The sequence below is a fragment of the Bison bison genome, unplaced genomic scaffold (assembly GCF_000754665.1).
Source record: "Bison bison bison isolate TAMUID 2011002044 unplaced genomic scaffold, Bison_UMD1.0 scf7180017864291, whole genome shotgun sequence".
Taxonomy (NCBI): domain Eukaryota; kingdom Metazoa; phylum Chordata; class Mammalia; order Artiodactyla; family Bovidae; genus Bison; species Bison bison.
In genome coordinates this window covers 5,196,454-5,211,086 of record NW_011494863.1, presented here as the reverse complement: position 1 = coordinate 5,211,086, position 14,633 = coordinate 5,196,454, and the positions used below count along the sequence as shown (strand labels likewise).

At 42.1% G+C, this 14,633-nt stretch overlaps 1 pseudogene; it reads left to right on the top strand.

Moving 5' to 3' along the window:
- Positions 1-9,953: 9,953 nt before the first annotated feature.
- Positions 9,954-11,125, top strand: LOC104996387 (annotated as a pseudogene).
- Positions 11,126-14,633: the final 3,508 nt, after the last annotated feature.

Below are 14,633 nucleotides of genomic sequence, written 5' to 3'. Positions count from 1 at the left end.
AGGAATGATGCTGAAGCTGAAACTCCAGTACTTTGGCCACCTCATGTGAAGAGTTGACTCATTGGAAAAGACTCTGATGCTGGGAGGGATTGGGGGCAAGAGGAGAAGGGGACGACAGAGGGTGAGATAGCTGGATGGCATCACCGACTTGATGGACGTGAGTCTGAGTGAACTCTGGGAGTTGGTGATGGACAGGGAGGCCTGGCGTTCTGGGATTCATGGGGTCGCAAAGAGTCAGACACGACTGAGCGACTGAACTGAACCGAACTGATGCTGTATCCATCATAGCTGTTAGGTATTTAAGATACAAAGATGAATTCAATACAATCTCTGAACTCAAACATTCACATACAAACACACACTCATAATCAAAGTCATAACAAAAGAAGGCAAAGATTAAGGTTCTAGATTATTGATCACTACCTCTTATTTGCAGAAAAATGTCTAGTGCTGTATTCAGCTTTGGATCCTACATAGTTCACATATGGTTTGGACAAATCACTTAACCTCAGGTGGCCTCTGCTTCCATATCTGTAAAATGAAGCTGTCTCCTGTTATAAAGATACCATAACTGATGGCAAAAGATAAAATATTGCTGCCCAATCTTCAGAAGCAAAGTAGGATGCAACAGAGGAAGAAGGCAGCAGACAGCAGTCTGTCTTGTTAAAATAAAGCCTCCACAAGAAAGAATTGGGATTCGACTTGTATAATTTTAAAGTTGGAATGGGAGACCCTTTGAGATCATTCTTTGCAGCCTCAGCTCCACCTAAACGTTTGAGGTAATAGGAAATGTTCAGTTTAGTCACTTCTCTCAGTTTCTTCCTGAAAATACCGTTGAACTTGACTCCCAAAATACAAATAATAGCTAAAGTTGTTTGTACCACCATACAGTCTCTGAAGGGAAGTCTGCAGAATAAAATTCTAAGTGAACTCATTTTGAGATCTGAAGTGTTTTTGTTTTTTTAATGTTATACTGATCTGAAAAGCAAGTATCGGCTGCTCTTCACATACGAAGTTAACACCTTTTCAGGTTTTCTTCAAAATAATGACAATTTTCTGGAACAAATGGTCCAAGTTAGGAGTGCATAATTTGATCATGATTGTTGAGTGAAGCCAAGTCCACATATGTGTTTTGAAACTGTGATCTCATCAGCATGAAACCTAACCAACAGAAATACACTCTTCCTTAAAACAGATTGGAGAATAAGGGGGGAGAAAAGAATCTAACTGCCTGACTTTGAAACAACTGGTTCCAGCAAATACACAGGCAATATTTTAGGCATAGCCATAAAAAACAAAAGAGGTCTCCCCTTGCCTACCCCTACAGTCCTACTTCGAGCAACCTGCTTAACTATGTTGTATCATTCACAGTGTGATGCTCATTGCGTATGTTGTATTATGCATACTGGCACCATCCTTACTATGTTTGCTATGCATTATGCAACAGATCTGTTGGCAAAGGAATAGTGTAATTTCTAAGCCCGTAATTGTCAACCTTTTATCTTCCACCTAGGAAACCCATTTTTCAAACGATGTCTCCATTGCCTTTCTAAAATATGCAACAGATACAAGCAATATCAAATCCAAAAACACTTAGGTGTTAAGTTCAAAAACACTTATTATTTAAAAAGCAATCAGTCAGAGATTTCTAACATGTCAGTGGTCTCTAGAGTGCATTTTAATGTTTTTCTAAATAGTTTTCTATATGCATACATGGAATTTATTGAACTCCCTGAAGCAACTTGTGGGGAAAGTTTGAAAAGCCTAGTTATAATAAAAAGGAACAGGTTTTAGAATCAGGCAGAGCAAGGTGTGAAAGAGGTGCCTACCAGCTGCATGCTCATGAGAGAATCACTTTACTTCTCTGAGGATATTCACTTCATATATATATTAGAGATAGAAAAATCCACTTTCAGGATTGTTGTAAGGATTAGAGATAAAATTCTGAAAGTGCCTGGCACATAGCAAATATTCAATAGGTAAGTGGCAATGTGGTTATAGTTATGCTTGGCTCCATCACCTCCTCTGTCCCTCTTCCACCACTTTCTGCCTGTACCCCATGGGTCTGTGTGAATGAGTGAATGGGAGGGTACCACATTACTTATTCATGCTGGTGATGTGAGTGAACCCTTTTTTAAAAGTCTGTTTCTTCCTGGGAGGAGGGGGATAGAATAAAGGCAAGGGATACTGGGATTTCTAAGCACAATTATCCTTGGAGATGGATAATTAGTTCATTTAAAAACAGACTCACCTGCCTTAGAAATGGCTGTGGTTTTCAAAGAATGATAGAGGAAAGCTCATTCAGAACATCTCATACCATTTTACAGTGATTCAGCAGTCACTTTGGTGTAGCCATTGTTTGTAGAAGGCATTTTTCACAACTAAATCCAAACATGTCATACTCATAGACTGAAATGAATTCTACCGATGGCATCTGCAGGTGGGGAAAGCACGAAGAGAGAAGGGCAAAAACCAAATAACAAATGGAAAGGTTTATCTCAAGGATTTGACACGTCAAAGCCGGGAAATTCAGGAATGCTCTGAAATATCACTTTCATTGCCAGTGCACTTTTCCCCTTGCCTTTTGAGTTATCTGCAAGATATTCATGGAGGAGGGAATCATTTTTCATTCATCCTGGTAACCCTCAGTAGCTAGCACAGGCTATGGCATTTGGAGGGTGCTCAATAAATGTTTGTTAAATTTAATTGCAAGAATGAGAGTGTTTGCTTAGAATGGCACAAAATTGGCATGTTAAACTTATGATTACCAGGGGAGAAAGGGGGAGGAGATAAATTGGGAGATTGGGATTGCCATATACACACTACTATATAAAAAATAGATTAACAAATAAGAACCTTCTCTATGGCACCTGCTCAATACTCTGTAATGGCCTATGTGGGAAAAGAATCTAAAACAAGAGAGTTTTATGTGTGTATACGTAAAACTGATTCACTTTGTGGTATAGCAGAAACTAATACAACATTGTAAATCAGTTGTACTCCACTATAACCCCATAAAAAGTTTTTAAATGATTTGTCCATTCTGGACATTTTATATAAATGGAATCATACATTACTACAAAAAAGAAACTGACAAAGTTATGTCAGAATGAGTGTTAATTGGAAATATAAGGTGGTTGATTTCAGTTTAGTTCTCAAAACATTGAGTTATCCATACTGTCAACTAAAAAATAAAAAATGCACAACTTACATGTTGAGACTTGTGTTTTGCTTGGCAGACAAAACTGAGAACTTAAGCCTGGGATGCAGCTTCTCAGATAACTCTGAGGGACTGCTCTGACGAAGTAATGGAAGAGCCATGATATGAAGGAGTTTTTGCTACAAAGACCAGGTATGTGAGTGCTCAGTTGTGTCCAACTCTTTGTGCCCAAAGAGTTGAACTGTAGCACACCAGCCTCCTCTGTCTGTGGGTTCTCTGGGCAAGAATACTGGAGTGGGTTGCCATGCCTTCCTCCAGGGGATCTTCTCGACCCAAGGATCGAACTTGTATCTCTTGTGTCTTCTGCATTGGCAGGCAGGTTCTTTACCACAAGAACCATCTGGGAAGTCTACAAAGACTAGGTAGTGGAACTTCATAAGATTACTGTTGGAGCATCCCTGGCAGCTCAGTAGTAAAGAATTCCCCTACCAATGCCAGAGACAAGGGTTCAATCCCTGGTCTGGGGAAGATTCTACATGCCTCGGAGCAACTAAGCCCCTGCACCACAACTATTAAGCCTGTGCTCTAGAGCCTGGGAAACCCAACTATTGAGCCCATGCTCTGCAACTACTGAAGCCCACACACCTAGAGCCTGTGCTCTGCAACAAGAGAAGTCACCACAATAAGAAGCCGAAGCACTGCAATGAAGAGTAGCCCCCGCTCGTCGCAACTAGAGAAAAGCCTGCTGCTGCTACTGCTGCTAAGTCGCTTCAGTCGTGTCCAACTCTGTGCGACCCCAGAGACGGCAGCCCACCAGGCTCCCCCGTCCCTGAGATTCTCCAGGCAAGAACGCTTGAGTGGGTTGCCATTTCCTTCTCCAATGCATGAAAGTGAAAAGTGAAAGTGAAGTCGCTCAGTCATGTCCGACTCCTAGCAACCCCATGGACTGCAGCCTACCAGGCTCCTCCATCCATGGGATTTTCCAGGCAAGAGTACTGGAGGGGGTGCCATTGCCTTCTCCGAGAGAGAAGCCTAGGCAGCAACAAAAAATACCCAGCACAGCCAAAAATAAATAAGTAAATAAATATATATATATATTTTTAAGGAAAGATCACTGATAATTAAAGAAAGCCAGACACCTCGAGTTCGTGAATTTAGCACTTTTCTATGTATGAGAAGATGCGAGAGTCTCAGCTTATTGAAATCACTCCTTTGATATGTACCTCAGTTATCTGGGGCCAGAATCCTGAATCCCTTCATGGTGCATGTGTGGGGGTGGCTGCAGTGGCTGAGGGCTTGCCAGCCTGTCTCCATCCTGAGTTCCCTAAGGGCTCACAGTCTGGGGTAGCTGTAGTGCCTGATGGCTGTAACATCCTCTGTTTACTGATTTGCCAGGCAACATTTTTCATTCACAATGCTATTAGGGACCTTTGCATTTGGTCAAGTCCCAGAGAAATCAACTCACTGCAAAAAATAGCCTTTCTTAACTCATCACTGCAAAGAGGTTATTCAAGCACCCAATGCCAAGTCAAAATGGAGTGAAAAAAAGAAAAACTATTAGAAGGAACACCCCTGGAAGAGGAAGAGATCACAAAGTTTTTAGTTTCAAAATTGTACTGACACCAGTTTCCTTAAATATTCATGTCGATGTCTGTAGCCAAACTAACAAAACTAACGATGACTCCCAAACATATTCACTTACATTTAATTCCTACAACAATCCAGAATTGTTGGCCTTGTGGGGAGAATAAAAGAAACTCTGAGAGTTTAAATAATCACCAAGAGGTCACACCAAGCTTGTCTGATCCCAAAGTGCCCTATTAATTACACCAAACTTATTTATACATAGTTCCTTTGGTTAAATATCCTCAACCTCTATCTGATATTTGCTCACTCAGAGCAACAACACATCCCTAGCAGAGATCACCACCATATCCCCAATCCTGGTTCTGTACTGGGCACAGGGAAAGCACTCTGTAAGTAAGCAGATGTCAAAGGTTTGTTAGAAACTACCACCTGGGACAGTGGTATCCAGAGATTTTAGCTGGATACAGCAGAATCTGATCTCCTGTGGTGTCTCTAATTTTCTTTACTCCTGAAATGTTGGTTCCCAATGGAAGACTGATTCCAATGATGAAAAGGGGTTCTAAAGAGGTAAAATAAAAAGGTTTCCATAACAATATCAGAGAACTGGCTCTTCATGAAGCCACAAGGTTAAGTAATGTAGATTTATATGCTTATGTTCTAGATTTTTAAAGTTTTTAGAAATAAGAAACTGCTTTGGGGATAAAGCTAAAAATCCCAGTTTGGGGGGTTTTTTTGTTGTTGTTGTTTTTTAGGTACATAGATGGTAAAAAATATATATATGATTCACTTTAAAAAAATCTTGACAAGGTACCAGGCAATTCTAGTCCAGTCATTTTATGCATCAGTCACTCTGCATCTTTTCCAAAAATGTGTGTGGCGTTGGAAAGCCTGGTAATGATTGACCTATACAGACACACACATGGGGCACGAGATTTAAGGAGCCAAAGCACACAATTCAAACGTGAGTTGGGAGACATCATTCTTAAGCTGTATAATGCAGATGTGCTTAGCTGCTGCCAAGGAAATCTCATGTTACCTTTATAGACAATGATCTGAGCCTCAAGCACATCTCCCAATTACTCTAGGGTCTCTCCAAACGACAGGCTGGTTTGCAATATGTGGTTCCAAAGACTGCCAGAGGACATCAGGCAATTGTTTGAAAATGCAACCAGTGTCATATATCTTCATGATAAATCTGGTTTCCATTCCATCAGGAAAAACAATGTCTATGACATTAAAAAAGAAAAAGATTTATGTATCTGATAGAAACTGGATTCAACCTGATGCCTCTTGACCAACCCCTTGAATTTTTCATATATGTAAATGAGATCTTGAGAGCTGTTACATACTGCTACTCTGTTGTAGTACCATCCTATTGAACACAGAGGCTAAGATTACCCCTAGATAGGATATTAAATAAAATTATAAATTTAAATGGAAAATTAGAGAAAGAACTATGGATGGAACAGAGATGGAATTCTAATTTGCACCAAAGACAGTAAGAAAATGCATTTCTCTTATTGCCATTTTGCCCAAGGACATTTGTACATATAGGTCTAAAGAAAGAAAGAGAAAGTAACTCCAATGAAAGTGACCAAGGGGTTGGAGCCCAGTTTGAGAACATCAGTGCTTTGTCACTAGCTAATCAGAGTCCAGAGAGAGTCCTTTCCCAGAAGCCCAATGAGTTAATGACAACTAAGGTTGTTGGAGTTCAACAAAAAAAGCTTTTGAAATCGTAGTTCTGTTCCATGTCTCTTATAATCATTTATTTACTCAAATATTTAATCAAATATTTACATGTCTGTTTGTACAAAGAACTATGTCAGACACTATAGAAGCTGCAACGATTAATGGGACTAGAGTTGCCCTCAACAAGCTGATGATCCAGTAGGGCAACACAGCTTACTCTGTGTCCGAATTGGAGATAGGTAACTTGTGCGCCAAGGAGAGTGATGGCTGCTTTTAAGAGAAGTGGAGAAAGTTCTATGAGAAAGACACAGAGCTAACCAAAAGAAGTCATTTTGAAACTCTAAGGAACATCTTGTCTAGCACAAAGTACCCATTAATAAATTATTGATGGGCTAAAGAAAGTGCCTCCTTGCATCACTACATATTTACTGGGCATGAAGTCAGAGACATCCATTTAGAATTCATTTAGAACTGCCCCAAACCAGGCTGATTCATTAGTCTTGATGCTCTCAGAAATATTTCTGTAAGCCCATTACAGCTCTAGTCCACATAGCTAATTTGTATTTGATTCTCAGCCAATGAGGACTAAGAGCCATTTGAGTGGTCCTCCCCAGGCATTTACTGACTCCACCAGATCCCTCTTTCTGCCATTACTTGTGTGCCACTGAACACGTGCATTCAAGACAGCTGAAAAAAGGAATGCAAGCAATGGTGTTAAGATTCTACCAAAGATCAAGGAAGATACTGGATGGCAGAAAGGAGGCTTCACTACAACAGCTCCAAGTGCCTTCAAGGAGACAGTCTAAGAAATCCAGATCAACAATTGTCTGGTGGAAATCCTTTGACATTTTGAAGGGCAGCATAAGCCTCATTGCAGCAGAGAAAGATTGTCCAACAACAATATGAAGGATAAATAGAGGAAATCTATGGCCAGAGACATATCACAGCTTCAGGCGACTTCAGGAGAAAGAAGAGCAATTGCCAAAGTATATCAGTAGCACGTCCCCAAGGATGTTCAATAATCACATAGACCACCCATTTAGATATTGTGATTATTTCCAGGAACAGATCCCCACAATAATTTCAGGTTGGGGAGTGGAGGCAGAGGGTGATGTAAAACACTATTTCTATTTCAGATACCCCAAGAACCCTGTAATTAAGGATATCCTGAGGGAGATTCACTTTCTGTAAGCAATGACTTACAGAGGATGAGATGGTTGGATGAGATGGATGAGATCACGGATTCAATGGACAAGAATTTGGGCAAACTCCAGGAGATGGTGCTGCTGCTGCTAAGTCACTTCAGTTGTGTCCGACTCTGTGCGACCCCATAGATTGCAGCCCACCAGGCTCCCCGGTCCCTGGGATTCTCCAGGCAAGAACACCGGAGATGGTGAGAGACAGAGAAACCTGACATACTGCAGTCCATGGGGTCACGAAGAGTCAGACGTGACTTGACAACTGAACAACAACGAGCAATAGCAGTTCTTCAAGGCAATTGTATAACACAGAGGAGACTGAATAAAAGAACATGAGGAACTTTCGTTTGGTACAAAAGGACAATCTTATCATTTTGGTCCCCCTGCATTATTGCAAATAAAATTTGCATGGTTTATTAACCTAACATTCACAATTTGGGGATGGAAAGGGAAAGAAACCTACAAAGCAATCTACCACTTAAGCTAAAAATGACGACTTCCTATGCTGGGAAGTGTTCATGCACCATGGTGAAAAGTGGCGGCTTTAGGATCAGGCAGTTCTGGGACCAAATCCCAGCTCCATCATTCACCAGTTGAGAAAGTTGAATTACTCTTCTAGTCACAAGGCTCACATCTATAAAACAGGTAATAATTGTAGTTCCTTATAGGCTCAAATAAGAGAATACATATCAAATATTTAGTGCATCACCCTCTCATAGTTAGTACTCAACAAATGTAGCTTTGGAGTTTTTTCATGTATTTTTTCCATAATGGTTTTGGATTATCATCTCCCTAGAGTAGAGGCACATCATTAATATCATTAATGTTGGCCAGTCCTCGTTGTCCCCTTACAGATTGGGAGGCAGAAATCAAGGCAGTCACACAGATCCCCTTTGAGAGCGTAGAGTCTCCTACTGATAGTTGTTTGGGGGGTCAAAGGGCACCGTATGGCAGGTAATAATGCTATTTGTCTGACTAACACACTGTCCACTGGCTGAGTTGTCAAAGTCCCCATCCCTGGCCACATGAAGCTCTACGCCTTGCTCCTTGTTTACCACATGTCACTTGTCCCAGCATGGTTTCCTGCACACAGGATGTTTGGACAAAAATCTGCACATCTTTTAAGTTCTGTTTTCCCCCCATACCCTCCCCCTGTTGACCTGACTCAGTCTCAGTGGACTGTCACCACTATGCAAATGACTTCAGGTTTGGTTTCCAACTTATATATACCTGCTAGGCATCTTAACATAGACCTGCCAGAACGTCACATTCAAGTCCAAAGCCAAATATCTGTTTGCTACTCTCATTCATTGTATTTTATTGTATTCTCTAAGTTAATGGCATCCATGGCCTTTCTCTAAACCCAGTTGTCTTGTCTATCCACTTTACAATAAATCTTCCAGGTATCTCTTCTTTTTCATCTCCATTTGTCCTACCCTTTTCTTTACCTTTTACCCAAATAAGTTTGTTCCACAAATAATTACTGAGATCTACCGTTGACTAGGTACAGCATTCTGTTGTAAGCTCTGTGTGTTGGGGACCTAGAGATGAACAGGTAGACATGGTTCTTTTCCTCATGGAACTGTCATTCTAGGCAAGCAATGCAGATTTTAAACTGGTAATTAAATAAGCAAAATCATTTCAAGTAGTGACATGTTATGAATAAATTAGAACTTGGTAATATGAAAAAATGTCTTAGGCAGAGGTTGGGGAGACAAAGAGCAGAGGTTGGGACTCAGAGTAAGTGATATGTGAGCTAGGGCAAGAAGCCAATCGTGTGAAATTCTGGAAATAGCATATTCTAGGTAGATGAAACAATAAGAACAAAGGCTCAGATGTCTGAAGTCATACTATGCTTGGCATGTTCAAAAAACCAAGAAAGCCAGAGAGTTGGAGCAGAAGTGAGAGTTTAGGTCTGAGAAACACACAGGGGCAGGTCAAGCCATGCAGAGGATCATGGACCAGGGTAAGAGTGTAGATTTCGTAATAAGTATTATAGGAAGTCATTGATGGGTTTAAAGTTAGAAGAGGCATGGCCTAGTCTGTGTGTGTGTGTATCTGTGTGTGTGTGTGTGTGTGTGTGTATGTATGCTTGCATGCTCAGTCATGTCAGACTCTTTGCAAACTCCTGGACTGCAGCCTGCCAGCTCCTCTGTCCATGGGATTTACCAGGCAAGAATACTGCAGTGGGCCTTGTGTGAGGGAAGATGGCAGCATCCAGATGGAGGTCTTGAGATCAGATCTGCAAGGTGTTGGTGTGGAGGCCCACAAAGGTTCGCCCCAGGTGGCTTGGCCTTCTGTGCTGCAGGGCCCTGTGATGCCGGGCATATGAGTGGGGCATGTGATTCATGCAGAAGCCAGAGCCTCCTCCCCCAGACAGGGTATATGAGTTCCTGGACTAGAGTCCTTCATCTTCACAGGGAAGATGCACTCTATGCCCAGGCTGGCACAGCCAGTCTTCCCATCCTGGGACCCTGACTGGATGCACCTCTTGCCCCTGCTGCATGAGCACCTGCTGTACAAGGACCAGGTCTGCTACATCTTCCACCAGTGTTGCCACCTCCTCGAGGGTGTAAAGCAGGCTCTCTGGCTTAACAAAACCAAGTTAATAGAAGGCCTTCCTGAGAAAGTGCCTAGCCTTACTGGAGATCCAAGAAACCACACAGAAGATCAAGATGAACCTGTTCTGAATACAATCTCTCATGCTCATTTCTGGCACTCTACTGAAGACGTCCCTAAGAGAGAGACCTATTGCCCAGTCATTGTGGACAGCCTGATACAGCTGTGTAAATCCCAAATTCTCAAGCATCCTTCTCTGACCAGGCAGATCTATGCCCAAAACAACATGTGATCCACCACCCGGAAATAAGAGTCTACCCTGATTCAGGTCCACAGTTCCAGTAGAGCCCAAGTGAATGCCAAGGATCCTCTGCCTCCCATTGCCCACCAAGAGGAGGCAGAAGCTACTGAGAATCATGTTCTTGAGACCTTCTATCCCATATCTCCCACCATCAGTCTTTAGGAGTGCAATGTTTATGATGTGAATGATGACACAGGATTTCTGGAGGGCTATTTTTACCCCTATCCTCACACCCAGTATTTTCTGGAGTCAGCCAACTTATAACTACACAGCTTTCAGCCAGATCAGTTGTGAGCCAAGATGATCCTGTTTGCCTTTGGCAATGTGCTGGCTCAGGCTTGGTTCCTGTATGGGAATGACCCTAAGGTTTTGGAGCAGCCAGTAGTCATGCAGAGTGTGAACACCCATGGGCGTGTCTTCCTGGTGCTACAGCTGAACACCACAGATCTGGCCTCCGAGGAGGACCTCAAGAATCTAGCCTGGGTGAACTCCAATCAACTCCTGCATTGGCATTTTTGTTGTGTTCCAGTGATCAAAAAGAAGGTGGTTGTGGACCCTGTTGGACCAATTTGTTCCCAGCCAGAGACATTCAGGAAGTTTTTAGCTCTGTATTTTCATGGTGTTGTGTGACCCAAGGACTGTCTTGAGGCCTGGAGCCCCAGACCCCTCTCTTCCTAAAGATCCTGGAGTCTGGGCAGTGCCTGGGGCTGGTCCGGAGCTGCAGCACTCCTTTGGCTGGGGGTCTCGCCCACAATAAAGAGCCCTTCGGGTGCTCTGGAGCCCGTGTTTGTTGTGAGGGTGCTGTCAGGTGGGACACCCACAGTTGCACACAAGCCCTTCCCCTGAGCTTGCCTCTGTGCAAGGGCCAGCCCTAGAGCCTCACCTGTCCCAACTTTATCTGTGACCCATCTTGTGACTTTACATAAGAATCTTCATCTCTCTGAGTTTCAAAAAAAGAATCCTGGAGTGGGGTTCCATTTCCTTACACAGGGGATCTTCCTGACCAAGGAATCAGACCCACACTCTCTTGTGCCTCCTGCATTGGCAGACAGAATCTTTAGCACTGTGCCACCTGGGAAGCTCCGTGTTCTTGTCTACTTGTTTTTTAACGTTGACATTGACTGCCTTGGGGATAATGAATTGTAGGGAAGCAAGATTGACTATAGCGCAGAGTAAAGAGTGTTGCAGGGATCCAGGCCATAGATGACAGTGACTTGACTAGGGTTAAGGAAGCAACAATGAGGGAAAACGTGAGGATTTTGGATGCATCATGGAGGTACTAGAGATGGTACTTTACACAGATCTGCTAATGTTCTCCCTCCTTCCAAGGTTTTTCATCTCAATTCATTCAACACAAAGCTGACAGTGTCATCCTTCTAAAGATGTCATCCTTTGCCTGAATATGTCAATTGGTTCCCTGCTGTTCATAAAATAAAGTCCAAATTCCTTGGTACAGATTCAAAGTCTTATGCTTTAACTACTTTAGAGAGATACACAGAGGGACTTAGAAGGAAAGGATAAAACAGTTACAAAGCAGTTCACACAATACTATTGACAGAAGGTGGTGCTGGCTGTTGGTGTGTGAAGAACTGGCATTCACAACTCTCTAACTGTTCTTACTCTGAGAGGATATGTGGGAAACGCAAGAGTCACAGGGCGGCAACCAGTGGTCATGTTTTAACTTCCAAGGGAAGAATATGGAAGTTTTAAGAACTAGGAGTAATGTAGTAGCTCCTCAGATCACAAATCAATAAATGAATTGATTGATTTGATTATGATCCTTTACTTCATCCATTCCCCTGAAATATAATACCCAGCTATGATGGAATTGAATGAACACCTCATAACAAAACCTGCTTTTTAATGGTCAAGTCATCATGCTTTACATTAAACATATGATTCATTTTCCTCTCTGCCTTAAGTAAGCATTTCTTGGAAAATGAAAATTCATGTCAGGATCTTCAAACCAGATTTGAGAAGTCGTGGTATTAATATTCCCTGGAAGAGGGCATGGCAACCCATTCCAGTGTTATTGCCTGGAGGATCCCCATGGACAGAGGAGCCTGGTGGGCTACATACAGTCCATAGGGTCACAGGGAGTGGGGTATGACTGAAGCTACTTAGCACACATGCAAGTACGTTATTAATATTAACAATACAGAAAAACAGAAGAGGGCAGTGTTACCACAGACTCCTGCATCAATGCCAGGCTTTGAAGAGAAAATGCAAGTTTCTCTGAGTCACCCTGTTCATATCCAGAATCTCAAAGAGTCGCAGTTTCAATTGCTTGTTTCTTTCCACTTGCTAAGTCTCAAACTCTCAAACCAAGTCGGCAATGAGGCCTCCACTTTGATCTACCACTCTACTACCTCCTGCCAAGCTTTCTTAGCATAAAAAGACCCCTTTTGTCTGTGATATCAAGAAGTACAAGCCCAGCTTCATGTTTACAGTGCTTATGAATGATTTTGTCTTTTGCAGGATGGATGCTAAAAGAACTTCATCTGCATTTCTGCATTGGCCTCAGGAGAAAAACCCTCTATACTTAACATGTTAGCATCTATGGGCTCCAAAGATTTTTTGTACTGCCAGGAAAATAGGTGTATGCAGCTACATATCCAGAGGTTTAGTCAAAAACTTTCACTGGATGCCTGGTACACGTAGAAAACCAAAAAGGAAAGCGTTCCAACCCTTGAGACAATTTAACAGACAAGTTGAGAGATAGCTCTTTGCATGGAAATGATTATTAATTCAATAATCAGTTGATTATTGAATCAATAGTAATACTAATTTATATAATAATAGATATAATAATAGATACTGCTCCTTGGAAGAAAAGCTCTGACAAACCTAGACAGCATATTAAAAAGTGGAAACATTATTTTGCTAACAAAGGTCCCTAGTCAAAGCTATGGTTTTTCCAGTAGTCATGTATGGATGTGAGAGTTGGACCATAACAAAAGCTGAATGCTGAAAAATTGATGCTTTTGAACTTTGGTGTTGGAGAAGACTCTTGAGAGTCCCTTGGACATCAAGGAGATCAAACTAGTCAATCCTAAAGGAAATCAGTCCTGAATATTCATCAGAAGGACTGATGCTGAAACAGAAGCTCCAATACTTTGGCTACCTGATGTGAAGAAATGACTCATTGGAAAAGACCCTGATGCTGGGAAAGATATAAGGCAGAAGGAGGAGGGGATGAGAGAGGATGAAATGGTTGGATGGCATCACCGACTCAATGGACTTGAGTTTGAGCAAGCTCCTGGAGTTGGTGATGGATAAGGAAGCCTGGCGTACTACAGTCCATGGGATCACAGAATCGGACACGGAATTGAGATACCATTATTATTGTCTATAGTGACTGTCACTGTGATAAACAGCATTTCATTTACTCTTCACAATAAACTGATACACTTTATTAATGTGATAATTTTAGGTGCAAAGGAAATTGAGGGATGAAAGGAAGAAAAGATAGAAGAAAGAGGGAAGGAGGGAGGAAGGAAGGAGGAAAGGAAGAGAACCAAGTCTCAGACAAGTTAAGTAGCTTGCCCTAATGGCCCTCCTCCCATGTACAGAGCGTGGATTTGAATGCAGACAGTCTGACTCCAAAGCCTGCACTCTTAACCCAGACACTGGATGGGGTACAGAGATAAATAAGCCAGGGACTCTGTCTTGGAATTGCTCATAGTCTAGTAAGAGAGACAGACTCATAAACAAATAATTCCAGTGCAGTGATAGCAGCTATAATCGAGGTATAACAGAGAAAAGGAGATACGGAGGAAGAAGTGACTAAGTGCCTGACTTTGGGTGAGTGGGAGGGGGGTCACAAAATACAGACATATTCATTTGTGTTTATGTAATTCATTGCTCTCTGTGGGCCTGGTTACCCACAACGAACCTGAAGTTCCTTCCAAAGCCACTTTCCGGTGGATTTCCCCTCTCTCTCTTAACAGGTTGTGGTTTGTCAGCCTCATCCTGCATGCAATAAGTACCTCTGACATGGGGCCATGTAAAGTCTTTAGAACCATTCTAGAGAAGGAAAAAAAATAAGATAGCAATCTATTTACTCTCAAAAAAGAGTAAGGAATGTGACAAGCAGGTGAATGAATAAGCCAGTGCCATGTTCTAATGGAAGAAAAAG